The following is a 27,740-nucleotide window of genomic DNA, read 5'->3' on the forward strand; positions in this document are numbered from 1 at the left end:
ACGACCCCTCTCCGCGCAGACACCGGGTCCCGCTCGGCTCCACCCCTGGGCTTTTATCCCTCCACCCAGCCAATCGAGGCTAAGGTTGCACGAACGTCACAGCGGGCGTCTGTGACGTCGAGCGGTCCACTAGCCACGTGACTCCGCCCCCGGAAGTTCCCCATAAAATTCCTCCGCCTGACACCAGGTCCCAGAGCGACAGGGCTTCCACCGCCCTCTGACCCTGTTCCGCCCGTTCTTCCTTGGTTCAGAAGCAGCTGTCGATCGCCGGCCAGTCGTTAGGCCACCACAGGGAGGAAAGTTCCTCAAGCCCGGTTTACCACCGTTGAGCTGCCTGCCACGGGCCTGCTGCTTCCACGAGGCCCAGGGCGCAGGTTGAACTGGAACCCGGGCGCTGACGGGAATCGGCTAATCCCGGTGCGGGGTGGGGACCTCCGTGACCGCCTCGCGGGGCTCTGGCCACGCCCCTTCCTAAGCTCCGCCCAAGGCTGGCGGGGCGGTTTCCATGGTGACAGTACACAAAACTCCGCGCTGCGGTGGCCCCCCACAGCCGTGCTCCCCAAACCCTCGCTCCTGCAAATAAGGCGACCGAGAATGACAGCGCAAATGTAATGAACTGAGACGCGGAGAAATGGGGGCCCAAGTGGGGGCCAGGCCCTGGGAGGGGCAGCCTGCGGGGCCAGGACGCGTGAGCTGTGGTGCGAGGACCTGCAGCCCTCAGAAGAGGCAGCCCCACCTGCAGAACCAGGGACTGAGCTCTGAGGGAGCAGCGGTGCAGGTGGAGGCCGACGGGACGGGAGCCCGGGCGGCAGAGCTGGGAGAAGACACCAGGAACAAGAAGGGCTCGTTCAAGCGAGACCTTGTGTTTCCCTAGAAAGGAGCAGGCCGCTTGCAAAGGAGGGGAATCTCCAGACTAGGAGTATGAGCCCTGTGCACCAGTAAGCAGGCGTGCTGGCGTGGGGGAGTAGGGAGGAGCGGATAGACTCTGGTTTTCTACATCCACATAGTTTAGAAGGCTAAACAGTTCTAGAATTCTGTATTAAGAAAACAGCCTCCCCCCATACCGCTCAGTCCATTTCCTTCTCTTGTGTGGAGCCATTTCCATGGGGTTGGCAGCCCACGTTTATTTCACCTGTTGTCTTGCCTTCTGCCTGAGCCCTGGGATCTGAGCATTTGTCCCCTGTCCACAGGCGCGATGGCTTCCGCAAGTTAAATATTTTGATGCCAAGTTTTTTTGTTTAAGATTTTATTCATTTGATAGAGATCTCAAGTAGGCAGAGAGAGAAGGGGAGGCAGGCTCCCTGCTGAGCAGAGAGCCAGATGCGGGGCTCGATATCAGGACCGTGGGATCATGACCCGAGCGGAAGGCAGAGACTATCCCACTGAGCCACCCAGGCGCCCCTGATGCCAAGTTTTGATCATAGTTTTCATTCACTCTAATACTGTCTTCATGAGAGTTCTATACAAACTTTGTTTTTAGTCAAGTTTCTTTGTGTACTTGTGGTGATTTCTTTTAAACAATTCTTTTGTATTAGGTAAATTCTCTTGAAAGGGCTTCTTTGCCTGAGATTTTTTTTTTTTTTTTCCTGCTCATTAGAAAAAGAAAGAGCTGACACATTACAGCTATACTGTCTTAAAGGATAGCCACTGGCTACTACGTTGTGGTTGTAAATAGTATTGACATCTTGACAAGATCGTTTTTTCAGTCCCATGAAGGGGAGTTGTCTTTCCATTTTTGTTTGTCCTTTTTTAAAAATTTTATTACAAAAATAAAGATTTTATTTATTTGAGAGAGTGAGGGGAGGGGCAAAAGGGAACGGAGAAGGTCAGACTCCCAGCTTAGTGACAGCCTGACCTGGGGCTCAATCTCAGGACCTGGAGTTTATGACCTGAGCCCAAACCAAGAGTCAGATGCTTAATCAGCTGAGCCACCCAGGTGCCCCTTGTGCATCTTTCATTTCAACAGTGTGTCATAGCTTTCAGTGTACACATCTTTTGTCTTCTTGGTTTAGTTTATATGTAAACATTTTATTTTTGGTGCTCTTTTTTATAAAGCTTTATTTTGAGAGAGCACAAGAAGGGGGAGTGGGAGAGGGAGAAGCAGGCTCCCCAGAGCAAGGAGTCCGATGTGGGACTCGATCCCATAACCCCATGATCATGACCTGAACCAAAGGCAGCCACTTAACTGACTGAGCCACCCACGTGCCCCTCTTTTTCTGATTTCTTAAGTTGTAAAGTTAGGTTGTTAATGCGAAATTTTTCGTCTTTTGTGAGAGAAACATTTGTAGCTCTAAGTTTACCCCTTAGCACTATTTTCACTGCATCCTGTAAGTTTTGTATGATGTGTTTTCATTTTATCGGCGTTGAGTATTTTCTAATTTCCCTTACAATTTCTTGTTTGAGCCATTGGTTGTTTAAGAGCATGTTTATATTTTCCGCAATTGATGAATTGTGACACACAGCTTTCTTTACCTTTGATTATTATCTTCATCCTGCTTTATTCAGAGAAGACATGTTGTATGATATATTTTAAAACCTTTTGGGAGGGGCGCCTGGGTGGCTCAGTGGGTTAAGCCTCTGCCTTCGGCTCAGGTCATGGTCTCAGGGTCCTGGGATCGAGCCCCTCATTGGGTTCTCTGCCCAACAGGGATCCTGCTTCCCCCTCCCCTTCTGCCTACCTCTCTGCCTACTTGTGATCTCTCTTTCTGTCAAATAAATAAAATCTTTTTTTAAAAAAACTAAAACCTATTGAGACTTAATCTGTGGCTTAACATGGCCAGTCCTGGAGAGCATCATGTGAGCACTTGAGACAACTGGGTGGTGCTGCTGTTGGCTGTGGTGTTCTACTTAGCTCTTTGAGATAGGTTTGACTTACTGTGTTACGTTATTTATCTCCTTCCTTACCTTCCAGGAGAGAATCAGTGTCCTGGTCTTTTCCAGATTCTAGAGGCCTCTGCATTACTGGGGTTGTGGTTCCTCATATCACTCCATTCTTCCTGTTTTGGGGTCCTACCTACTAGATGGTGTGTCTCCACCCAGATAATCCCCAATAATTTCCCCTTTTCACGACCCCCCCGTTGTTGTTTTTTTTTTTAAGATTTATTTATTTATTTATTTATTTGACAGACAGAGATCACAAGTAGGCAGAGAGGCAGGCAGAGAAAGAGGAGGAGGCAGGCTCCCTCCTGAGCAGAGAGCCCGACTCAGGGCTGGATCCCAGGATCATGACCTGAGCTGAAGGCAGAGGCTTTAACCCACTGAGCCACCCAGGCACCCCACCCTTTTCAAGACCCTTAACTGAATCACACCTACAATGTGGGGTGACATATTCACAGGTCGCGAGGATTAGATGGGGATATATTTGGATGGCCATTATTACCACATAGGTTAGAAAGTCTCCTGACATTCTCAAGCTCTGCTCCGATCATTTTTGTATGTCTGTGAATCTTGCTCATTTCCTGAGAGATTGTATTTCTGTATTTAGACTCTCAAAGAACTGTGCTCTGTTTTAAGCTATCCTATTATCAACAATATATTTTCTTGAGTAATATGTTCAGTGATGACAGGAATCCTCCACTTGTATCTTTTTGCAGTGAGGGTGATGGTGAGTGGAGGGAGAAGCTAGGAAGACATGTCCCTTCCCTATCTTAGTCCCTGTCCAACCAACTTTGATACATTTCTGGTTTTTCTGACAATGAATTCTATGGCGGAAGGATGCTCTTGACCTTGTGAAATGGACGCATTTGCACGATGTGCTTTGATATTTTTATGGAATTCTTATCACATGTTTGGTACAGTATAGGTGCTTGATTTGAAGGATCTCATTTAATTTACTTGATTTTCCCTTGCAAAAGCCCTATCAGCCTGCAACAGTTGGATATAGATAGTGTATCAGTTTTCTAGGGCTGCCATAACAAAGTACCACAGTGGATGGTTTGAACAGAAATGCATTTCCTTGCCATTCTGGAAGGTAAATGCCCAAGGTTAAGGTGTCAGCAGGATTGATTTCGGGGGAGGGGGGCTTCTCTCCTTGGCTGGTAGAGGGCCACCTTCTTCTGTGTCTTCACATCCTCTGTATATGCTACTTAATCTCCTCTTCTTATAAGAATATCAGTCACACCGGGACGCCTGGGTGGCTCAGTTGGTTAAGCAGCTGCCTTCGGCTCAGGTCATGATCCCAGCGTCCTGGGATCGAGTCCCACATCGGGCTCCTTGCTCAGCAGGGAACCTGCTTCTCCCTCTGCCTCTGCCTGCCATTCTGTCTGCCTGTGCTCGCTCTCTACCCCCCCCCCTCTCTGATAAATAAATAAAATCTTTAAAAAAAAAAAAAGAATATCAGTCACACCTTTAAAAAAGGGTGGGGAGGCACCTGGGTGGCTCAGTGGGTTAAGCCTCTGCCTTCCGCTCAGGTCATGATCCTGGGGTCCTGGGATGGAGCCCCCCATCGGGCTCTCTGCTTGGCAGGGGGCCTGCTTCTCCCTCTCTCTCTGCCTGCCTCTCTGCCTCCTTCTGATTTCTGTCTGTCAAATAAATAAATAAAATCTTTTTTTAAAAATCTTAAAAAAAAAATAGCAGTCACATTGGATTCGAGCCCGCCCATATGATCACTTTAACATAATTACGTCTCCCAATATACTTGGTTAGGACTCCAACATATGGATTTTTAGAGGGACATAATTCAGCCAATAACATATAGTCATAGAGTAAAATGTCCTTTTTTTTTTTAAAAAAAAAAGATTTTATTTATTTATTTGACAGAGAGAGATCACAAGTAGAGAGGCAGGCAGAGAGAGAGAGAGGGAAGCAGGCTCCCTGCTGAGCAGAGAGCCCGATGCGGGCCTCGATCCCAGGACCCTGAGATCTTGACCTGAGCCGAAGGCAGCGGCTTAACCCACTGAGCCGCCCAGGCGCCCTAAAATGTCCTTTTTTAAAAAGTTAATTTAAATTCAATTAAAATAGAGAGTATTATTAGTTTCAAAGGTAGAGTTCAGTCACTCGTCAGTGATGTAGAACACCCAGTGCTCATTACATCACGTACTCTCCTTAATGCCCATCACCCAGTTACCCCATCCCCCTACCCATCTCCCCTCCAGCAACCCTCAGTTTGTTTCCTATAGTTGAGAGTCTCTTATGGTTTGTCTCCCTGATTTCTTCTTGTTTTATTTCCCCTGCCTTCCCCATGATCCTCTGTTATGTTTCTTAAATTCCACAGATGGGTGAAGTCATATAATTATCTTTCTCTGATTGACTTATTTCACTTGGCCTAATACGCTCTAGTTCCATCTACGTCATTGCAAATGGTAAGATTTCATTTTTTGATGGCTGCATAGTATTCCATTGTGTGTATAGACCGCATCTTCCTTATTCATTCATCTGTAGTAAAATGTCTTTTAGATACCAGGGGTGGGATTTGAACTCAAATCCATCTGTCTATAAGTCAAGAGCTGCTCTTAACTCATTGGCTTACTTCTACTTTGAATTATTCATTCTTTTTATTAAGTTTCTTTATCATGTGAAAAGGAATCCCCTTTTCCCCTGGGCACTCTTCTGTAAGAGTTAACTTAAACAAAAGATACCAACCCAAAAATGGATTATTTGTTAAACCTGATGCTTGTGTTAACTTCACAATATATCCTAGGGTTGGTATTCACATAATTATCGGGATCTTCAAGCCAGTGGCCCAAACAGGGCACACCGGAGTAGAATTTGCTGAACGCATTCCCACTTCTCAATACGAAAAGGGTCACCACACATCCTCTCTATGAAAGCTAGAGACCAAATCAAGAACAAAACAATATGGCAGCATTTTCTTGGTCTCAGAAATGTTACCCACACCAGATTATATTGGGAAGGATGAGGCTGATAAAACTGGTTGTGTGTGCGGTGTGATGGGATGGTTGAAATAGGACAAAATGCATGTATGTCATTTAGAAATGTGCAGAAGTGAGCCCAGAAGAAATCTGTGAAAAAAGTTGGGTGTGGGTAACACTGGGGGGAGGAGGGAAGAGGGGAAGAGGGTAGACACAGTTTGTCACGGAAACATTATAAATTAATTTGCTTTTTATACTTTGCATCAAAAATTTGGTAGTCTGCCAGAGGGATTGATCCCTCTGGATGAAAAAAATAAAGACTAAAAAGGGTCGGAGTGCCTGGGTGGTTCAGTCGTTAAGCATCTGCCTTTGGCTCAGGTCATGATCCCAAGTCCTGGGATTGAGCCCCGCATCGGGCTCCCTGCTCTGCATCTCCCACTCCCCCAGCTTGTGTTCCCTGTCTTGCTGTCTCTCTCTTTGTCAAATGAATAAATAAAATCATTTTTAAAAAGAATATAAAGGATCCTACAGAGCAGCTTGTTGATTAGTGATAATGATTTGTATCTGTATGATCACTGAAGGAAACTTATCTTTATCCCTTGCAAACATAGGAAGTCAGAAAAGAGCCCCAATTAATAAATGTTTCTCATTGTTCTTCCCCAATGACTGTTCATTTTTAATCTGATGGGAGTAGAGATAAAGTTAGAGATAAATGTATACATGAGCACAGACAAAAAGCACATATAAAGCAGTACAGAAAGGTGCTAGGAATAAAATATAAAGCATGGATTCATTGTTGAACTCAATGTAGTATAAATAATAAACCACAGCAAATATTAACAGTATTGTATTTTTACCGAATAATTCAACTTTATCCTCAGTGATTTTCCCCATTTCCCGTTGTTAATATCTGCCTTGTGTGCTTTAGTATGCTTGCACACTTATTTCATATATATTTTTAGATTTTATTTATTTGAGAAAGAGAGAACAGGAGCAGGGGGAGGGGCAGAGAGAGAGGGAGAAGCAGCCTCCCTGCTGAGCAGGGAGCCCAACACGGGGCTCGATTCCAGGACCCTGAGTTCATGACCTGAGCCGAAGGCAGAGGCTTAACCCGATGAGCCACCCAGGCGCTCATATTTTCTCATATTTTTGATCCATCCATTCTAAGGTTTCTTCTCCCCATGCCGTACGTGATTGTTCCTCTTTCGAGGAAGTTGTTCTGGTCTTTGCCCATCTTTTTTTTTTTTTATTATTATTTTTTATTTTTATTTTTTTAAAGATTTTATTTATTTATTTGACAGAGAGAAATCACAAGTAGATGGAGAGGCAGGCAGAGAGAGAGAGAGAGGGAAGCAGGCTTCCTGCCGAGCAGAGAGCCTGATGCGGGACTCGATCCCAGGACCCTGAGATCATGACCTGAGCCGAAGGCAGCGGCTTAACCCACTGAGCCACCCAGGCGCCCTGGTCTTTGCCCATCTTTCCTCCCTCACCCTGGGGGATCAATCCCTCTGGCAGACTATCAAGAGGGGATGGTAGCCAGACCCTGCTTTATGTCCAGCGATGGGGAGTGAAGGAATCAGAGCTTTGGGGCTGAGAGCGCACAGCACAACAAGCCTGGCTGTGGTCACGCACATGTGGAGACTTAGACTCCAAGAAACTCTTCAGGTCAGGGCTTCACCTTCAAGCATCCAAGAAGGGCAGCCCTGGGATTGCACTGGAAGCCACTGGTCCTGGAGGCCTGGAGAACAGAGGGGAGTTGTGATTGGGCATGTCAGTTCCTCCCTCTAGTCCCCAGATCCTCACCCAGCAGTGTGTTTGTGCTGCTCGGATTGTCATCTCTGAAAACTCCCACACCAGCAGCCCAGAGCTTTACTACGGATTCCTGCTGTTAGGGTGAGGGACAAACAGTGACTCTAGAGGGCCGTGGCTGAGGAAAGCCCAGGGCACAGCTGAGAACACTACTTGTTCTTCTTATAGTTGGAGTCTCCTTGTGCCCCAGGCTGTAGACACCCCACTTCCAACTCCATAAACACACAAACATGCACACACCACTGGCCAAACCTTCCCTCCTTCCAGAGATTTCTCACAACATGGGTCTGGTGGTTCCTGGTTCCATGTTTTCTTTTCTTTTTTATTTTTTTAAAGATTTTATTTATTTATTTGTCAGAGAGAGAGAGAGAGAGAGGAGCGAGAGTGAGCACAAGCAGACAGAGTGGTAGGCAGAGGCAGAGGCAGAGGGAGAAGCAGGCTCCCGGCTGAGCAAGGAGCCCGATGCGGGACTCGATCCCAGGACGCTGGGATCATGACCTGAGCTGAAGGCAGCCGCTCAACCAGCTGAGCCACCCAGGCGTCCCTGGTTCCATGTTTTCTACTAGAGTTTTCCTTTTTAAGATTTTATTTGACAGAGAGATCACAAGTAGGCAGAGAGGCAGGCAAAGAGAGAGGAAGGGAAGCAGGCTCCCTGCTGAGCAGAGAGGCCGACACGGGGCTCCATCCCAGGACCCCGAGATCATGACCTGAGCCTAAGGCAGAGTCCTTAACCCACTGAGCCACCCAGGTGCCCCTCTACTAGAGTTTTTATCAGACAGATTTTCTGGACAGAGCCAGCCACCTCTGCTATACCAAGGAATAGCAGGAACCAGACCTCCTCTTTGTGTTTTCAATTTGATTTAACAAAACGCATATTTCCACAACGCTGATGAGTGCTGGGAACTCTGTGGCCTTTTCTTTACTCCAAATCTCAGCCTTCAGGCCATCTGATGACCCATGACCAAGCCTGCCCCCAGAATCCACCTTCTCAACCCACCTGATGGCATACCTCCCAGGTACAAGTAGCTTCCAAGGTCCTGTTCAGTCCAAGGCTTAAACACGTTTATAGGGCTTGATTTCTCTGCTTGCTTTTTTGTGGTCATTGCCTGGTCTCTTCATCCTGACCCAGCTTTACTGCCACCGCTCCCCAACACTTCTCTTCCCCTTCCATGCCAGCGAGTCTGTGTACCTCCACTAAATCTCCCTGTTTCCTGGCTCTCTAGCCTCAACTGAAATTCTGCCTTCCTCCAGCTTTTGATTTTGCAAACTGTCCTTCACTCAAACTCAACTTAGGGTGAGTTTTCCTTGATTAACTCTAGACCATTAAAATAATAATTTTACGACTTTCTGATTTTATGGGGATGAAGACAGGCTTTTAGAAAATTTCTGGGGATGCCTGGGTAGCTTAGTGGGTTAAGCCTCTGCGTTTGGCTCAGGTCATGATCTCAGGGTCCTGGGATTAAGCCCCAAATCAGGCTTTCTGCTCAGCAAGGAGCCTGCTGCCTCCCCTCTCTCTGCCTGCTTGTGATCTCTGTGTGTGTCAAATAAATAAATAAATAAAATCTTAAAAAAAAAAAAAAGAAAGAAAAGATAATTTCTGGAGGTGATTAAGAGTCCAACTCTTGGTTTCAGCTCAGGTCCTGATCTCAGGGTCATGGGATCAAGCCTTGCGTCAGGCACTGTGCTCAGGGCGAAGTCTGCTTGTCCCTCCCCCTGCTTGTGCTCCGTGTCTTGCTTTTTCTCTCCATCTATCTCTAAAGTGAATAAATAAAATCTTTTTTTTTTTTTTAAGATTTTATTTACTTGACAGATCACAAGCAGGCAAAGAGGCAGGCAGAGAGAGAGAGAAAAGGAAGCAGGCTTCCTGCCAAGCAAAGAGCCCAATGCGGGGCTTGATCCCAGGACCCTGGGATCATGACCTGAGCTGAAGGCAGAGGCTTTAACCCACTGAGCCACCCAGGCGCCCCTAGAATAAGTTTCTATAAACAAACAAAGTTTACTGTGGTTCTTAAATCCTATATGACTTTTCTTTCTCAGGTCACAGGCTCAGCTACATTCCCTTGGGTCCCCTCTCCTGCTGATGTCCCAGTAACGTCTTGTCTGCCTGAGTCCATCTTCAGGGCTGGGCGCTGTGGGATTCTGACCACCAGTCAGTGCTCAGGTCAGGGCTGGGGGGTGGGGGGGTCTGGGTGGGGGGAAGCTTCCAAGAGATGGATGCGGCCAGGGAGGGAAGGACTGGGGAGGCAGGCAGGACTAGCCACTGAGACCTCCAGGAGAGGCATAATGTCAGGCATCCAAGGATTCAGCCCCTGCAAGAGTGAAGAATGAGGAGGAATAATGCAAGGACAAGAAGGGAGACTGAGGAAGGCATTGCTGCACACGTCTTTCCCTGGAATCCGTCCCTCCTCCACTTCTGAAATTCTATTTCTCCTTCAGCCACAGCTCACACACCATCTCCCTGAGGAGGCCACCCCTATTGATATGGTTGACATTCTGTCCCCTGTGCCTTTGCCTACACCTTCTCTTGTCCCTGCCATGTTAGCTGCACTGTTACAGACTTTCAGTTTGTCTTGAGCAGTCAATAATCGCTCTTGGACAAGAACAGTGCGGTGAGGTATTTTTGTCTGTTTGTTTCTGTGACTCTTATGTGGTATATTGCACACAAAAAGTCGTTCATAAATGTTGATCGAAAATCTCGAGAATTTGTCACAAGAGAGAAGTTCATGTGCAGAGTGGGCTTGTCATTCATTCAGCTGTTCTGTATTCATCATCTATTATGACCCGGAACAGACCCTGGGATGGGTATGGACACCACTATCCTAAACAAGACAAATAAAAACTTTCATCCTCATGAATCATTTTACCGGTACATGCTTTCCCCAAGTGTGCGGTGATGAGGGAGGGAAAGTTCCCAAAAAGGAACAGGGTAGGACCTTCTTCATGACAAGGTCATGTCTTAACATTAAGACTTCAGATTTGGGGGGCGCCTGGGTGGCTCAGTGGGTTAAGCCGCTGCCTTCGCTCAGGTCATGATCTCAGGGTCCTGGGATCGAGTCCCGCATTGGGCTTTCTGTTCAGCAGGGAGCCTGCTTCCCTCTCTCTCTCTCTGCCTGCCTCTCGGTCTGCTTGTGATCTCTCTCTGTCAAATAAATAAATAAAATCTTAAAAAAAAAAAAAACAAAAAAAAACTTCAGAGTTGGGTTGTTACCGCACTAGCCACCAGGGGGCACTCCAGGCACAGAAGAAAGAAGTCCTATGCCGTTTCTGCAGACCCTGAACTGGGAACCCATTGGCGTAGAGTTGCCCCAAATCTCAGGCAGGGAAGTCTGCAGTTCCCTGCATTTCCCTTGGGTGAGCCCAGGCAAGGAAGCCACCAAATAAAGTTCTAAGGGTACGAAAGATTTTGTGCCCTTGGGCTGGTGCAGGATTTGTAACAGGGAGCGGACAGTCGACACACAACCACACTTTTCTGTTCCCAAATCCTGAACCATAGTCGGATCTTGGACGACCATGCCTAGGGCCACAGGTTCTCTATCTGTAGAGTGGAAATTTTGGATGGATGGTGTGTGACGTCACAGCTGGCTCAGACTTTCTGGAGTGCACAGATTTGCTGGCGGGAGGGGGAAGCTTCTGTCATCATCCGAGTTTGCAGATTTTCCTGGGTTGTCGAGAGGACCGGAATCAGACAAAGGAATGAACCCTGTCTCCATGCATTGCTAGGCTTAATAACCACAACCATTCCAAAGCTTCCACGGGGACCTAGGTGGGTGGAGTCCTGGTGCCCACCCTGGCCAGTCCTGCTGGGGGCATCAGGCGTGGCACCCCAGCCTGGGAGGAGCCCGTCAGGGATTTGCTCTCTTCAGTATGGAGTTGTTTGGGTTTGTGGTTTTAATTAAGGCATTAAGAAGTTTGTCTTTTGCTGGGGAAAAAAAAAAAAAAGTGCCATCATTTTCTTCCAAACCCTCCAACCCATTCCCTAAATCAGTCTCCGATCAAGTGACTGTTTTCCGGAAAGCTGCAAACGGTTCCAGACAGATCTCTGCAGATTCTCTTTGAAATTCTTTGACTTGTCTGGTCATTGGAACTGAAGTCCTGGGGAGGCACAGGAGAGACGAGGGGCGTCTGCGTGAGATGCTGCTAGAAGTTAATGGGCTTGTTGGCTGTGCTCCCCAGTACCCTGCCCCATTTGGGTGATTTTTTTTTCCCTGCTGGGGTCCCTGCAACATGATTTGCCAAAGTAGCAGCTTTGTGTCTCCCTCACCCTAAGAGTGTCTCTGCAGATTCCCAAGGGGGAGGAGGGACAGGGGGGGGACACCCAGGATGGAAAGGGCTCCCCAGTCTCCTGGGTCCAGTTAGAAATATTCAGCTGGCATCTGTATGAGTCTCACAAAGATTGGGTCATGCAAATACTTAATAACAGGAATTAGCTGAGAAGGTGCACACACAAAGTACACACAGACACTGGTACATACACACACACACACTCACTGCTTCTTCTCCCTGAAGCCCCAGGTACAGCCCCGGGGCAGGAACCCAGCTCTTTTTTTTTTTTTTTTTTTTGATTTTATTTGACAGACAGAGATCACAAGTAGGCAGAGAGGCAGGCAGAGAGAGAGGGGGAAGCAGGCTCCATGCTGAGCAGAGAGCCTGATGTGGGGCTCAATCCCAGGACCCCGGGATTATGACCTGAACCGAAGGCAGAGGTTTTAACCCACTGAGCCACCCAGGCGCCCCAGGAACCCAGCTCTTGAGTATGTCCCAGGAGTCTCGTGGGTCCAACAGTTAGTGGGATGGAGCAAAACTCTGGGAGAATTTCCCAAGAAGGCTGTACTGTCAGCCCAGGCATCCCGACCTTTCCCTGACAGTATTGTGTCTTAAATTTTCTGTATTTTATGATACTTTGACATCCTGTTGGCCTTGTGGACCTGGAAGGGACCACCGCTAGAGTCGGCTAATTCCTAGAAAGAGTAAATGATGGGCCTTTAAGCACACCTTTGATCTGCAAAGCAAACCCCAGCACCTCTTTTGCCGAGCTCTGGCAGTGTGGGACACTATCCCCTTGCCTTACGTCACCACAGGTCCATGCATCAGACAACCCGGGACAGTCTCCACACCCCAGAGCCGCTGCAGGTATTGGAACTAGCCAATCCCAAGCCTGTATTCCCTATTTCACCCAATCCTTCCAGCAAAAACTAAAGGCTTCTGTCCACACTGTCTCCCTTGCTCCTTTTGCCTCCTGACTGGCCTGGGTGCCTCCCCATGTGGCCTGTGTGGCATGGCCCCCTCCTCTTGAGGACTGTAACTAAACTGTCTTTCAATAGCAGTCATCATTTTTGTTTTAGAGTTTATTTTTATTTTTTTAAAAGATTTTATTTATTTATTTGACAGAGAGAGAGATCACAAATAGGCAGAGAGACAGACAGAGAGAGAGATGAGGAGAAGCAGGCTCCCTGCTGAGCAGAGAGCCCTATGCGGGACTCGATCCCAGGCCCCTGGGATCATGACCCGAGCCGAAGGTAGAGGCTTAACCCACTGAGCCACCCAGGCGCCCCTGTTTTAGAGTTTATTTATTCATTTGAGAGAGAGAGACGAAGAGAGCACAAGCAGGGGGAGGGGCAGAGGGAGATGCAGACTCGCCGCTGAGCTGGGAGCCCAACATGGGCCTCGATCCCAGGACCTGGAGATCATAACCTGAGCTGAGGGCAGACAGTCGACCATCTGAGCCACCCAGGCGCCCGCACAGAGCAATCATCTTTCAATCCACTGGCCTCACCGTTCCTGAATCAAACCAACATCTCGGATACATTTTAAAACACTGACCGTCATGGGAGTCGGGCCCTGGGACTGAAAGGTGAAGAGAAATGGAGTGAGTAATGTCCAGGGGTTCTAAAATGAAGCTTGAATCCATTAACAGGATAGGCTTTATGTTCTCACCAGTGGAACCATGAACTTTGGAATTGAGCCAGACTGAAAACGTTCCAAGGACTCAGCATAACCACCTGTGACTCCCTATAGTAAGAGACTCTGGATACTGATTTCATAAGAACCAACTATATTCAGCAAAGATTAGCTTTCTTCCGCCAACACCAGTCAAAAGTTCTCTGCAAACAACATATGCAAGCGTTCCCTTTTGGCTCTAAAAACTTGACCTTTGCTTTCTAATGGGACTCTATTTGGGTAGCGACCCCTGTCTGTGTACCCCAAATAGCAATTCTTCCATCCCATATAAATGTTCTTGCTTAATCATTGCCTCCTATTAATTTTAGGTTGACAAGGGAAAATGTGCAGGGTCACCTCTGGAATTACATGGAGGGGTGACTCTGGGGTCTCAAGTGACTGGAGAAAGATAGGGGAAAGGACACCCCAGTCTTCACTTAAAAAAAAATTATTTATTTGACACAGAGAGATATCACAAGGAGGCAGAGAGGCAGGCAGAAAGAGAGGGAGAGAGGGGGAAGCAGGCTCCCTGCTGAGCAGAGAGCCTGATGCAGGACTCGATCCCAGGACCCTGAGATCATGACCTGAGCCTAAGGCAGAGGCTCAACCCATTGAGCCACCCAGGCACCCCCCTCCCCAGTCTTCACTTTAACCATCGCTGATTAATAGGGTGTAGTTGTTGGACTCATGGACTGTCAGGCCTAGAATGAGCCCCAGAATGGAGCCAATTCCTACTGGCACAGGATGACGCTGGGAGGGAAGGGACATGCACACAGTGAATCAGAAATTTGATCTCACTCTTTGTCACCTTCTCATAGCCTGAGCCCAGGCTAAAGGTGAAACAGGAAAACCGGTCCCCTTTTGCCACCCCCAGAAGCTTGGGAGCTAATCTCAAGGTTGTAAATGGTTACAGGAAACCTGAGATGATGAGGTAAGGAGGTTCAATAACCCTAACTCTGTCCAAACAGTGCCAGGAGGACCACTGATGTCAGAGACAGCTTTCCTGGATGCTCCCAGCCTTGTTATGTGATCCTGGGTCAGGTTTTCCACGGGCCCTGGCCTCCAAATGCTATGAGAACTCCACCAAAAGACATGTGCCAGGATATCCAAGGCAGCTTTATTCATATCCAACGCAGATTTCCAGCAATAGGAGAATGGAATATGGCTCAGCAGTAAAAAGGACAGGCTTCTGACACAGACAACAAATAGCGTGGTCAAGAGAAGGCAGCCTTACCCAACACAACACATATTGTATGATTCCACAAATACGAGGTTCTAGAACAGGCAGAACTTATGCACCGTGGGAGATAATCCTAACAGTGATGGTCTTTGTAGACTCAGAGGCCTTAACTGATCAGAGGCGAGCCCCGGAACATGAGGATGGATAGGGCCATCCAAAGGACACGCAGCTCGTTAAGTGTGCCTGCTTGGGGAATGATTAATATCCCAGGAGGGGAAAGGCTTTGTGCTGACTGCCGTCTCATGAATAAGCCATTATTGCGGACTCAGGTTCATCACTGGGATGGAGAAAATACCCTACAGGAAACGAGTAGCCAGCAGGACTCTCTTTTGCAGATGTTGAACTTCTGATATGTTCGTTGCAGCTCTTGAGTTTCCGAGAATCAGTTATTCCAGTCCAAGTTCAAGACTGAATGCAGGAGAAAACCAATGTCTCAGTGCAGAAACAGGCACTCCACCTTTTTGTTTTATTCAGACCCTCAACTGGTTGGATGAGGCCCACCCACACTGGGGAGGGCAATCTGCTTTACTCAGTCTACCAACTCAGATTTCATCTCATTCAGAAACCCCTACATAGAGAGGCCCAAAAGAACGCTTAGCCAGGTATCTGGGCCCACTGGGGCCTCGTTAATTGACACATAAAATTAAACTTAAACAAATAAGACTTTTTCTTTAGGGAAATCTGTTTATATCAAATGAAAAATATTTTTGCCACTAGAATCAATACATTTATTGTGTATTTAGGTAGCTCTTCTGGAGAAAAATTACTACAAAGAAGCAGGTAAGGATTATTATGTTTATTGGTTCATAACAGCAAAAGCAGAAGAAATACTCTATATGCCCACCAACAGGGAACATTTAAATAAATTACTGCCATTCATTACATTATGTGGCTTTATAGCCCATGAAAATTAAAAGTGATGGCATTGATATATAGTTACCTGAGTAGATTTCTCTTTTTTTTTTAAGATTTTTTTTTTAAATTTGTTTGACAGACAGAGATCACAAGTAGGCAGAGAAGAAGCAGGCAGAGAAAGAGGAGGAAGCAGGCTGCCCGCTGAGCAGAAAGCCTGATTTGGGACTCGATCCCAGGACCCTGGGATGATGACCTGAGCCAAAGGCAGAGGCTTTAACCCACTGAGCCACCCAGGTGCCCTCACCTGAGTAGATTTCTAAAGTTTAACACGCCTTAAAAAACAAGTTGAAGGGGGCACTTGGGTGGCTAAGTCGTTAAGCATTTGCCTTTGGCTCCTGGGATTGAGCCCCGAATCTGACTCCCTGCTCCGCGGGAAGCCTGCTTCTTCCTCTCCCCACTCCCACAACTTGTGTTCCCTCTCTCTCTGTGTCTCTCTCTGTCAAATAAATCTTTTAAAAAAAGAAAGTATATACTGCCCCCAATCCTTAAAAAAAAAAAAAGTTGAAGAACTATGCATACAATACAATCTTTTAAACTGTATTTGTGCAAGATTTTCAAAGGTATATAAAAAAAGTTCACTCTATATATTTCTATTTATCTGTGTCTTTACAAGTCTTCTGTCTAATCAATGTGATATGAGAGCACCCGAACCTACTGCCATCTCATGGCTTATGATGGCATTGGGGATAGAAGTTGTGGCTCTGAGAGGGAAGCTATACCCTATATTAGTTTCCTTGGGCTGCTGTAACAAAGAACCACTGACTGGGAGGCTTAAAATGACAGCAATTTATTCTCTCACAGTTCTAGAAGCCAGAAGTCTAAAATCAAGATGATGGCAGGGTTGGCTCCTTCTGGGGTCTCTGAGGAAACATCTCTTCTATATCTCTTCAAGCCTCTGGTGGTTACTGGAGATTTCTGGGGTTCCTTGGCTTATTGACATAATCCTTCCAACCTCTGCCTCTGTCTTCACAAGGCATTCTCCCTGTGCGTGTCTGTCTCAAATATCCCTCTTCTTTCTCTTATGAAGACATCAGCCAGCAGATTTATGGCCCACTTTAAATCTAGGATAATCTCCTATTATGATCCCTGACTTGGTTACATCTGCAATGATCCTGTTATTTCCAAATAAGGTCACATCTGAGGTTCCTGGTGGCCAGGACTCTTTGGGTGACACTGTTCAACCCAACATAGACCTATCTTTTGTTTGCCAAAGTTTGGGTCACTGATTGCTGTTCTGCTACACACTAAGACTTGGACATTGGGCATATCCCATAACCTTGCTTATCTTTAGTTTCCTCACTACTTAAAGGAGGTTTGTTTGCTTTGCCTCACTCCTTCAGGCTTGCATTCAGTGTGTTTGTATTGATTTGGTTCCATACATTGGGGAACCTCATGTGATCTCTCTCTCTCTCTTTCTTTCTTTTTAAAAGATTTTATTTATTTATATATTATTTATTTGATAGAGAGAGACAGTGAGAGATGGAATACAAGCAGGGGGAGTGAAAAAGGGAAAAGCAGGCTTCCTGTTGAGAAAGGAGCCTGAAGTGGGGCTTGATCCCAGGACCCTGGGATCATCACCTGAGCTGAAGGCAGATGCTTAATGACTGAGCCACATGCGGGCTCGTGTGATCTCTTAAGGTAAATAATGGAGGAGTCTGGGTGATGCCAGCTAGATGGACTAGGAAGTCCCAGCCCTCATTCCTCAACAGAGATACCAAGTTGGTATGAACGAAAATACCTTTGGGAGAACCCCAGAAACCAGTTAAATAGAGTTCCCCAGGCAAGTGTAAAGCAAAGTACATCCAAAGGGGTAGAAAAGCCATTTACTTTATCCATGATCACCTCTCCTCCACACTGGCACAGGCTCTTGTTGGGGTGGAGTGATGAGAGTAGAGAAGTATGGAATGTGCATCCATCATTCCAGCTTTCAGAGGGCTGCCCAAGAGACTGGTTTCTGTCTCTCCTGACTTGGAGGGCTAACAGACACAACATAGTTTGGATGACTAGGGGCTACAGAAAGAAAGGAAGGGTGGGAGCATCTTTCTACAGCACCAGGGGGGCTGTGGTGCTACAGATAGAGAATAGGGCAACTCGGTGTGATAAAGAGAAGGCATGCAACTGGGTAGCTTCTCTTCAGAAGGAAGATGAGAGTAGAACACGAGTCTGGTGCTCTGACTATGCAGAGAGCTGCTCCATGGCCTGGTATCTGTCTCACTCGACTTGGGGAGCCAGCAGTGAGCTGGCATACTTTGGGCACCTGGGGAGAGCACAGGAGGTCAGAGAACAGAGGAGATCTGGGCTGGCTTGCTGTTATAGCACCAAAGAACTTGCAACACTACAGACAGACCCCACGGGAGCTCCTGAAAAAGAAATAGGCCAACCTCTCTCTAATTGGGAATTTACAGGTACAAGACCAAAAAAGTTGAATCCTTCCAAAAGGTTTCAGAGGCCCCCAGAATCTCTAGTCAGGCTAATTGGTGAAGGTCTTCCCCTGTGTGAAGCCAGTCCATAAAGACTGGGAGAGCTGGCAGTTTTTTCAAGCCCATAGGCTCAACAAATGATCACAATGCATCTGAACACGCAGGGAAACGTGTTCCAAACAAAGGAACAAAACAAATCTCCAGAGCCCATACCAAAAGAAATGAATGTCTAAGAATTACAAATACATCAAAGTCATTGTGTTAGAGAAGCGCAGTGATCTACAAGAGAACACAGACAACTAAACAAAATCCGAGAAATGATGCATGAACAAAATGAGAGTATCAACAAAGAGATAGAATCTATGAAGAAAAAAAAAAAAAAAAAAAAAGAACCAAACAGAAAAAGGAATCCTGTTACACTCTTGGTGAGAATGTGAACTGCTGGGGCCATTGTGGAAGACAGTATGGAGTTTCCTCAAAAAGTTGAAACCATAACTACCCTATGATCCAACAATCACACTCCTGGGTATTTACCCAAAGGATACAAAAATACTAACTCAAAGGGGTACATGCATCCCAATGTTTATAGTGGCATTATCAACAATAGCCAAATTATGGCAAGGACCCAAATGTCCACTGATGAATGGATAAAGAAGATGTGATATGTATATCCAATATATTGAATATATAATATATATAATAGAGGAAATATATATATAAGAATGTTCCTATATATATTATATTATGTATTATATATAATACTATATATAATATTCCAAATCTATATATATAGGAATAGTAATATTTTTATATTACTCAGCCATAAAAAAAAGAATGAAACCTTGCCATTTGTAATGACATGTATGGAGCCAGAGGGTATTATGCTGAGTGAAATAGGTCAGTCAGAGAAAGACAAATGTCATATGGTTTCACTCATATGTGGAATTTAAGAAACAAAACAAGTGATCATGGTGGGGGAGGAAGAGAGAGGGAAACCAAGAAAGAGATTCTTTTTTTTTTTTTTAATATTTTTATTTATTTATTTGACAGAGAGAGATCACAAGTAGGCAGAGAGGCAGGCAGAGAGAGAGGAAGGGAAGCAGGCTCCCTTCTGAGCAGAGAGCCCGATGTGGAACTCGATCCCAGGACCCTGAGATCATGACCTGAGCCGAAGGCAGCGGCTTAACCCACTGAGCCACCCAGGTGCCCCAAGAAACAGATTCTTAACTATAGAGTATAAACTGATGGTTACCAGAGGGGAGGACGGTTGACAGGTGGGTTAAATAGGTGATGGGGATTAAGGAGGACACTTGGGTTGAGCACTGGTGTTGAATGGAAGTGTTGAATCACTAAACTATACATCTGAAACTAATGTTACACTATATGTTAACTAATAGGAATTTAAATAAAAACTTCTAAGAAAATGAAAGAAAAGGCATGCAAATTGGTAAATAAAAAGTAAAACCTTCACTATTTCCAGATGACATGATACTATATATAGAAAACCTGTAAGACTCCACTAAAAAAAACTGCTAGAACTGATAAATGAATTCAGTAAAGTCATAGGACAGAAAATAGTCAAAGTCTGGAAATCCATTGCATTTCTACACTATACACCAATAATGAAGCATGAGAAAGAGAAATTAAGAAAATCTCATTTACAATTGCATCAAAAATAAGACATCTAGGAACAAGAGGGGAAAGACCTGTATACTGAGAATATGAAACACTAATGAAGGAAATGGAAGGTGACACAAGGAAATGGAAAGGCATTCCATGCTCATGGACTGGAAGAAGAAATATTGTTAAACTGTCTTTACTACCCAGAGCAACTATTCAATGAAGGCAATCCCTATCAGAATACCAACAGCATTTTTCACAGAACTAGAGCGAATGGTTCTAAAATTTGTATGGAAAGACCTCAAATGGCCAAAGCAACCTTGAAAAGAAAAGCAAGGCTGGAGGCATCAGAATTCCAGACTTCAAGTTATATTACAAAGGTGTTGTAATCAAAACAATTTGGTACTGGCACAAAAAGTAGGCACATAGAGCAACAGATCAGAATAGAAAACCTAGAAATAAACCCACAACTATGCAGTCAATTAATCTTCAACAAAGCAGGAAAGAATATCCAGAAGGAAAAGGACAAGCTCTTCAACAAAGGGTGTTGGGAACAAAGGAACATGCAAAAGAAGGCGACTGGGCTGTTTTCTTACAGCATGCACAAAAATGAAGTCAAAATGACTAACCACCTAAATGTGAGATCTGAAACCATAAAAATCTTAGAAGGGGACACAGACAATCATCTCTTTGACATCTGCTGTAGCAACTTTTTTCTAGATATGTCTCCTGAGGAAAACAAAAGCAAACAAAAACAAAAGCAAACAGAAACAAAAGCAAACAAAAAACCCCCAAAGCCTTTGAACTACATCAATAAAAAGCTTCTGCTAGATGGCTCAGTTGGTTGATCGACTGCCTTTGGCTCAGGTCATGATCTCAGGGTCGTGGAATCGAGCCCCGCATTGGGCTCTCTGCTCAGCGGGGAGCCTGCTTCCACCCCACCCCACCCCGCCTGCCTCTCTGCCTACTTGTGCTCTCTCCCTTTCTGTCAAATAAATAAATAAAATCTTAAAAAAAGAAAAAAGCTTCTGCACAGTGAAGGGAACCATCAACAAAACTAAAAAGCAACCTATAGCATGGGAGAAGATATTTGCAAACGACATATCCAATAAAGGGTTAGTATCCAGAATATATGTGGAACTTAGACAACTCAACACCCCCCAAACCAAGTCATCCGATTAAACTCTACGCCTTTTAAAGAAGCTGAGAGAGGAAAGGAGAGCAACACATACTTCTCACTTTTGTCTTAATGACCTGTTTATCTCTTCTGCTTATCTTCATTTGTTCTTGTAAATTCCAGTTACCATCTGGAGTCATTTCCTTTTGTCACTCACATCTGTTAAAATCAAAAACAAATGGAGACCAGCCTTGAAAATCCCCTGAGTAGACAAAACCACTTCAGTCATACAAACAAAGCTTAATTTAGCTTATTATGCAAGACTAAGTTGACCCGGGTCATTTCTCGCTTATGCCTCTGGAAATCATAAGCAAAATTTCAACTGTTTCCCAAGATGGATATGAGGTAACCTCACTGACCGATTCCTTATCATTTAAGAAAATTCTAATATTATAATCAACCACTGTGAAGAATAAATAATCACTGCTTTCTCGCTAGATAAGCTGCTTTATCACAATATACTGCTGAGTCTCATTCCATGTTTTGGTTTGCCTGCACCTGGCTTGCAAACTGTCTTCTTGTGCACAGGAGACATTTATTGGTTACTACTTTGGTGATTTGTGGTTTTGCTTCTATCATTTCTGAACATTTAACACCTTTTGCCGATCACTGTACCACATTTTAATGTTATAGACCTGGGAGTATATCATCTACATACTGCTTAATATAATTGCCCTCTAAATAAGACATGAAAGGGGATGCCTAGGTGGCTCAGTAGGTTAAGCCTCTACCTTCTGCTCAGGTAATGATTCCAGGGTCCTGGGATCGAGCCCCTCATGGGGCTCTCTACTCAGCAGGGAGCCTGCTTCCCCCACCCCACCCCCGCCTGCCTCTCTGCCTGCTTGTGATCTCTATCAAATAAATAAATAGAAATCTTTTTAAAAAAGACATGAAAGGAGCAAAATGGACATTTATACTAATAGAGGGACATAATTACCTTTACTTTTGCTCTTCACTTTTTCATGCGGATCTGAGTTACCAACTGGGATCGCTTGCTTTCAACTTAAAAAATATCTTTTAGAGTTTCCTGTACGTTTGGTCTGCCAGTAACAAATTCTCAAGTTTTTGTTTCTATGGGGAAGTCTTATTTCAGTCCCACTTTTGAAAGAAGCTTTTATGTGTGCAGGGTTCATGGTTGACAGTCATCTTCTTAAGCATGTTGAATGTTACTGCACCGCTTGCTAGAGTCATTTCTCGGGAAGAGGTTAGCTGCTAATCTTTGTTTTAAAATATCTTTTATTTATTTGACAGAGAGAGATCACAGGCAGAGAGGCAGGTAGAAAGAAGAGGAGGAAGCAGGCTCCCTGCTGAGCAGAGAGCCCTATGTGGGGCTCGATCCCAGGACCCTGAGATCATGACCACTGAGTTGCCCAGGTGCCCAAGTTAGCTGCTAATCTTATTGGGGTTCTCTTATAAGTGATGCCTTTTTTATTTCTCTTGCTGCTTTCAAGATTTTCTCTGTCTTTTTTCATTTCAACATTTTTACAATGAGTCTGTTGCAGATCTCTTTCCATTTATTCTACTTTGCGTTTGTTGTGTCTATAGAACATGCTTCCCCCTCCGCACAAGAAATCTGGGGAGTTTTAGCCATCATTTCTCAAATATTTTTTTATCCCCTTCTCTTTCCCCTCTCTTCTGGTATTCCCATTATGTGTATGCTGATGTACTTAACAGTGTTCCACGGTTTTCTGAGGGTCTGTTTATTTTTCTCCTTTCTTTTCTTTTTTAAAAAGATTTATTTATTTATTTGAATGAGAGAGAGAGCACAAGCAGGGGGCAGGACCAGGCAGAGGGAGAAGAAGGTTCCCTGGAGCCTGATGTGGGGCTTGATCCCAGAACTCTGGGATCATGACCTTAGCTGAAGGCAGATGCTTAACAGACTGAGCCACCCAGGTGTCCCTTGATCCTTTTCTTTTAACAATTTTTATGTCTTTGGTTGTATTCTCTTTTTGATAAAGTAGTGTCATTGCACCTTCCTTTACTTCTCGAATGTATTTATAATGACTACTTGAAGGCTTTATCTGTTAAAATCAACATCTGGTCTTATTCACTGGCAGTTTCAGTGCCTGCTTTTCAATGGGTATGGGTCATACTTTCCAGTTTCTTTGCATGTCTCAGTTTTTTTTTTTTTTTTGACCCTGAACATTTTGGATAATCCACTATAGCAACTCTGGGTAGTGGTCCTTTTCCTGGGCCTGTTATTCTTATTTGCCTGTTTTTTTTATTTTTTTCATTTAGTGACTGGTTGGATTATTATTATTATTTTTAAATATTTTATTTATTTATTTGACAGAGATCACAAGATCACAAGTAGGCAGAGAGGCAGGCAGAGAGGGAGGAGGAAGCAGGCTCCCTGCTGAGCAGAGAGCCCGATGTGGGGCTTGATCCCAGGACCCTGGGATCATGACCTGAGCCGAAGGCAGAGGCTTTAACCCACTGAGCCACCCAGGTGCCCCTGGTTGGATTATTTTTGTAGAGTATCCCATCCCTGCAGTGTTACGCTTTGTGATACTACTTAGGGGGCGGGGGCTTGGACAAGCTTGCTTGCAGGCAGTCACTTTGGAATGACACTGGTTTGGGCCAGGCTCTCTTGGTCTCCTTTCCTAACTACATCCAGCTGTTATAGTGCTCTCATTGAGTGCTGATTTCTCTATTGTTCCAACAATAACCTAGGGCAAAAATTGCTCCACAGACCAAACCCATCAAATTCCCATGTTTGTAGAAGCCAGCTCTGGAGATCTGTTCTGATCTCTGGTCCAGGTGGACTCCTCCCAGCTCTCTCCCTCCCTGGTTTTCTTGGGCAAACCAACTGGCCTATAGTTTGGCTTATATGTCCAATGATTTTTACCAATCACCTTCCAATTGCCTTTTATCACATCATCCAATTCTGAGAGCCCCTTCCCCTCTACCTTCCCTCCAAGAAGCTTGCACGTCTCCATATTCTACCTTAGTGAAGTCAATTCCTCTGAGAAGAGTTTAGGATTTATCTGGATTCTGGCCTGATGTGCCCCCTAGGCAAAAAATCTCTGAGCCTGGGTCTGGAGTGGAGGGTGAAGACAATGGCCTCCTCCTCTCTGAATGCCAAGCCCACAGGATGCACTGAGCATTCATGAAGTGGAAGGCCAGGGGCAGGATGGAGGTTAGGGTGGGGAGTAGACTCCGGTCTTCCTGGCTTGCCTCTTCCAAATGTGGAAGCACCACCTTATACAATCAGATGATGGCAATCAGGGCCAGAGTATTCTTGGTGGCACTGAGCCCAGAGCAGAGCTTCTGACCCATCTGTAGAGCTTGAGGAGGAAAGGAGCCCCCATCTCTGGGCCACATTTGCACAGAACACAGTTCCATGGGAGGTAGCTGGGGACTAGATGAGAAAGGCTGGATCCTGCCTTCTGGAAATACGGCCCTCTGGTTGGGAGTTGGGGTGAGAGGGAACCCCGTGTTCTTGGCTGCCCCAGTCTAGAGTGGGTTTTCCAACTCCCTGAGCTGGGAGGGCGTAGGAAGTGAGTGAGTCCTGATTCAAACACTACCAATGTTTAGCATTGCTATTGAACTCTAGTAGATTTTCTTGAACAAATTTTTTTTTTTTTTTCATTTTCTCTAGGTCCCTATGATGAAGTTCTAGAACCTAAGTCATGTTTGGTGGGGTGAGGTTCGGAGCTGATGACTAAAGAAAGAATTCTTAAGACATCTTTGGTGCAAAATGGTGGTTTATTAAAGCACGGGGACAGGACCCGTGGGCAGGAAGAGCTGCTGCCCCGGGTTGTGAGGAGTGGCTGGTTATATACACAGGAGTTGGGTAGGTGAGGACAAAGGGTTGTTCAGAAGGGCTATTGGGATAAAGAAGACTGTCAGGATATGGAAGGCCTGGTTACTATCAAGCCAAGGCCACTTTCCCTCTAATGAGGCACTAACATAAAGACAATTGGGAGTCTCCTGGTGGAATGTTACATTCCTGCTATCAAACGTCCTTGTTAGTGAGATTTAGGGCTTTAAAAGAAATTTAACTTTATTTACTTTTCCTTCTACCTCCATCTCCTTCGGTTTTTTTATGGAGGGGAGGGTGACGTTAGGGCTTGAGGAACTGAGTTATGTATCTTTGGAAATTGGGCTATTGATAAGGCAACTTCTTTGTTGTAAATCTCAAGGACATTTGTAAACCAAGAGAGACTCCTGCCTTGCAGGACTGTGATCTCTGCAAGATAACCATTTGCTCTTCTTTTAGGGCAGTCAGGGGTGCCTGTGAAATGTCACACATATTACCAAGGGGAGTGGGTGGAGAGGGGGTGCAAGGTGCCAGCCCCTGCTCCATTCTCAGCCAGCCTCCTGCTCCCTCATCACCTAAACCATTTCTAAAGACTTCAAAGGGTGGTGCTTTTGTAATTTTCACCGGTTGCTCTAGAAAGTGGGTCTGCAGGGTTCCTCACACTGCCATGTCTGTTACTTCATTCTTCACGTTTTCTCCTTTTTGTTTTGAGTGACATTTAATACTGCTTTCATTAAGGAACAAACCACACACCCTTTGCTCTCATAACCCTTTGTAAGTATCTCCCACCAGTTATCTGTGAATGTCACCATACACTGGCCCATCTGTCCTAGCCTGAGTTCATCATCCATATGAATTTTACAGTCTGTCTTTACATTTTTGCAAAAAAAAAAAAAAAACCAGTGGAATTTTGAGAGAAATTGCAGCATTGGATCAACATCTTATTGGGGGGTAATGTCATCTTAACAACATTAAGTGGTCTACTCCATGACCACGGGGTGTCCTTCCATTTATTTGGGTCTTTAATTCCTTTCAGCAACATTTTGTACTTCTTAGTGTATGAGTTTTGAACCTCCTTGGTTAAATTGATCTTAAGTATTTCATTCTTTTTGGGACACCTGGGTGGCTCAAGTGGTTGGACGACTGCCTTCGGCTCAGGTCATGATCCTGGAGTCCTGGGATCGAGTCCCGCATCGGGCTCCCGGCTCCATGGGGAGTCTGCTTTTCCCTCTGACCTTCTCCTCGCTCATGCTCTCTCTCACTGTCTCTCTCTCTCAAATAAATAAATAAAATCTTTTAAAAAAAGTATTTCATTCTTTTTAATATTATTGCAAGTGCAATTGTTTTCTTCTTTTAAGTATTATTTCTTGTTACTATATAGAAATACAACTGATTTTTCTCTGTCCATCTTGTATTCATACTGGACCTCTTTATTGCATTTATTAGATTTCATAGTCTTTCTGTAGATTCATGAAGATTTTCTATACGTAAGTTCATGTTATCTGCAAGTAGCAATAATTTTACCCCTTACTTTCCAATATGGATGGTTTTAATTTATTAACCTTGCCTAGCTCTGTCTACAACCTCCCAGTAGAACTTTGAAAGAGTGGCAAAAATGGGCATCCTTGTCTTGTTCCTGATCTTAGAGGAAAAGCTTTCTTTCAGGTTGAAACTAGTTTTTTCATTAATGCTTTTATCAGGTTGAGGATATTCCTTTCTATTTATAGTTTATGGCATTTTTTTTTAATCATGAAAGAGTGCTGGAGTTTATCAAATGTGTTCTTGCATCAACTGAGATGATCTTTTCTTTTTAACCTTCATTCTTTTAATATGGTCTATTCCATTGATTAATTTTCATATGTGAACCACCCTTGCATTTCTGGGATAAATATCACTGGTCATGGTATATAGTCTTATTATTGTACTGCTGGATTTGGTTTGCTAGTTTTTCAGTGAACACTTTTTGCATCTATATTCATAAGAGATATTTTCCTGAGTTTTATTTTTGTATGTTGTCTTTGGCTTTTGTATCAGGTTATCATAGAATGAGTATGTGTTTCCTATTATTCTGTGTTATTCAAAGGGTTTGAGAAAGATTGGTCTCAATTTCCCTTTAAATGTTTGGTTTTATTCAACAGAGTAGCCACCAGGCTTTGGACTTCTGTATCCATTAGCATAGATTTCTAACTATTTTTAAAATTTTAATTTTATATATTTATTTGAGATAGAGGGAGCATGAGTGGGAGGAGGGACAGAGGGAGAGGGAAGGAGACTCCCCGCTGAGCAGGAAGCCCAATGTGGGGCTTATCCCAGGACCCTGAGATCATGCCCTGAGCTGAAGGCAGATGCTTAACCGAGCTGAGACACCCAAATGCCCCTCAAACTACTGTTTTATACATTTGTCTCTTAAACCACCCAGGAAGAAAAGAGGAGCTTTTTTAAATTACCCTTAAAAAACAAGCAAACAATGAATACTGTTATGCTGAAAAAAAAAAAAAAAAAGAGTAGCAGGGGAGGGATGGAAAAGAAACTGGAACCCAATCTTACATTTCCTCAAGGCTAAATATACCTAGACTTCCTGTCTTGCAGCAGTTCAGAAGTTGGAAAGAGGAACACATGGGGATAATGATTCTTTACAGAGCTTTGCTGAATGCTGCATAGAATTTTTCATGGAGATGGACATAACTAAAATAGAATATTCTTACAAGTTGGGCAGTAAACAAACAAACTTTCACCAGTGTTATTTTTTTCTTCCAATAACTTTGAGTTCATCTAATTTCATTTCTTTTTTTTTTTTTAAGATTTTATTTATTTATTTGACAGAGAGAGATCACAAGTAGGCAGAGAGGCAGGCAGAGAGAGAGGAGGAAGCAGGCTCCCTGCTGAGCAGAGAGCCCGATGCGGGACTGGATCTCAGGACCCTGAGATCATGACCTGAGCCGAAGGCAGCGGCTTAACCCACTGAGCCACCCAGGTGCCCTCTAATTTCATTTCTTTTCAGCCTGAAGGACTCTCATAGCATTTCCTGTGGGGTGTGTCTACTAGTGAC

General features: G+C 44.8%; 1 long non-coding RNA gene across 1 annotated transcript; it reads right to left on the reverse strand.

Annotated features, from left to right (window-relative positions):
* Positions 1 to 7,508: 7,508 nt before the first annotated feature.
* LOC132003826 (uncharacterized) lies at positions 7,509 to 21,931 on the reverse strand. Its single transcript, XR_009400330.1, has 3 exons — positions 21,866 to 21,931; positions 20,984 to 21,087; positions 7,509 to 7,548 (listed from the first exon to the last, which is right to left on the reverse strand). It is a non-coding gene; the product is annotated as an uncharacterized LOC132003826 (long non-coding RNA).
* Between the last annotated feature and the right edge of the window lie 5,809 nt (positions 21,932 to 27,740).

Source organism: Mustela nigripes, chromosome 16 (assembly GCF_022355385.1).
Source record: "Mustela nigripes isolate SB6536 chromosome 16, MUSNIG.SB6536, whole genome shotgun sequence".
Taxonomy (NCBI): domain Eukaryota; kingdom Metazoa; phylum Chordata; class Mammalia; order Carnivora; family Mustelidae; genus Mustela; species Mustela nigripes.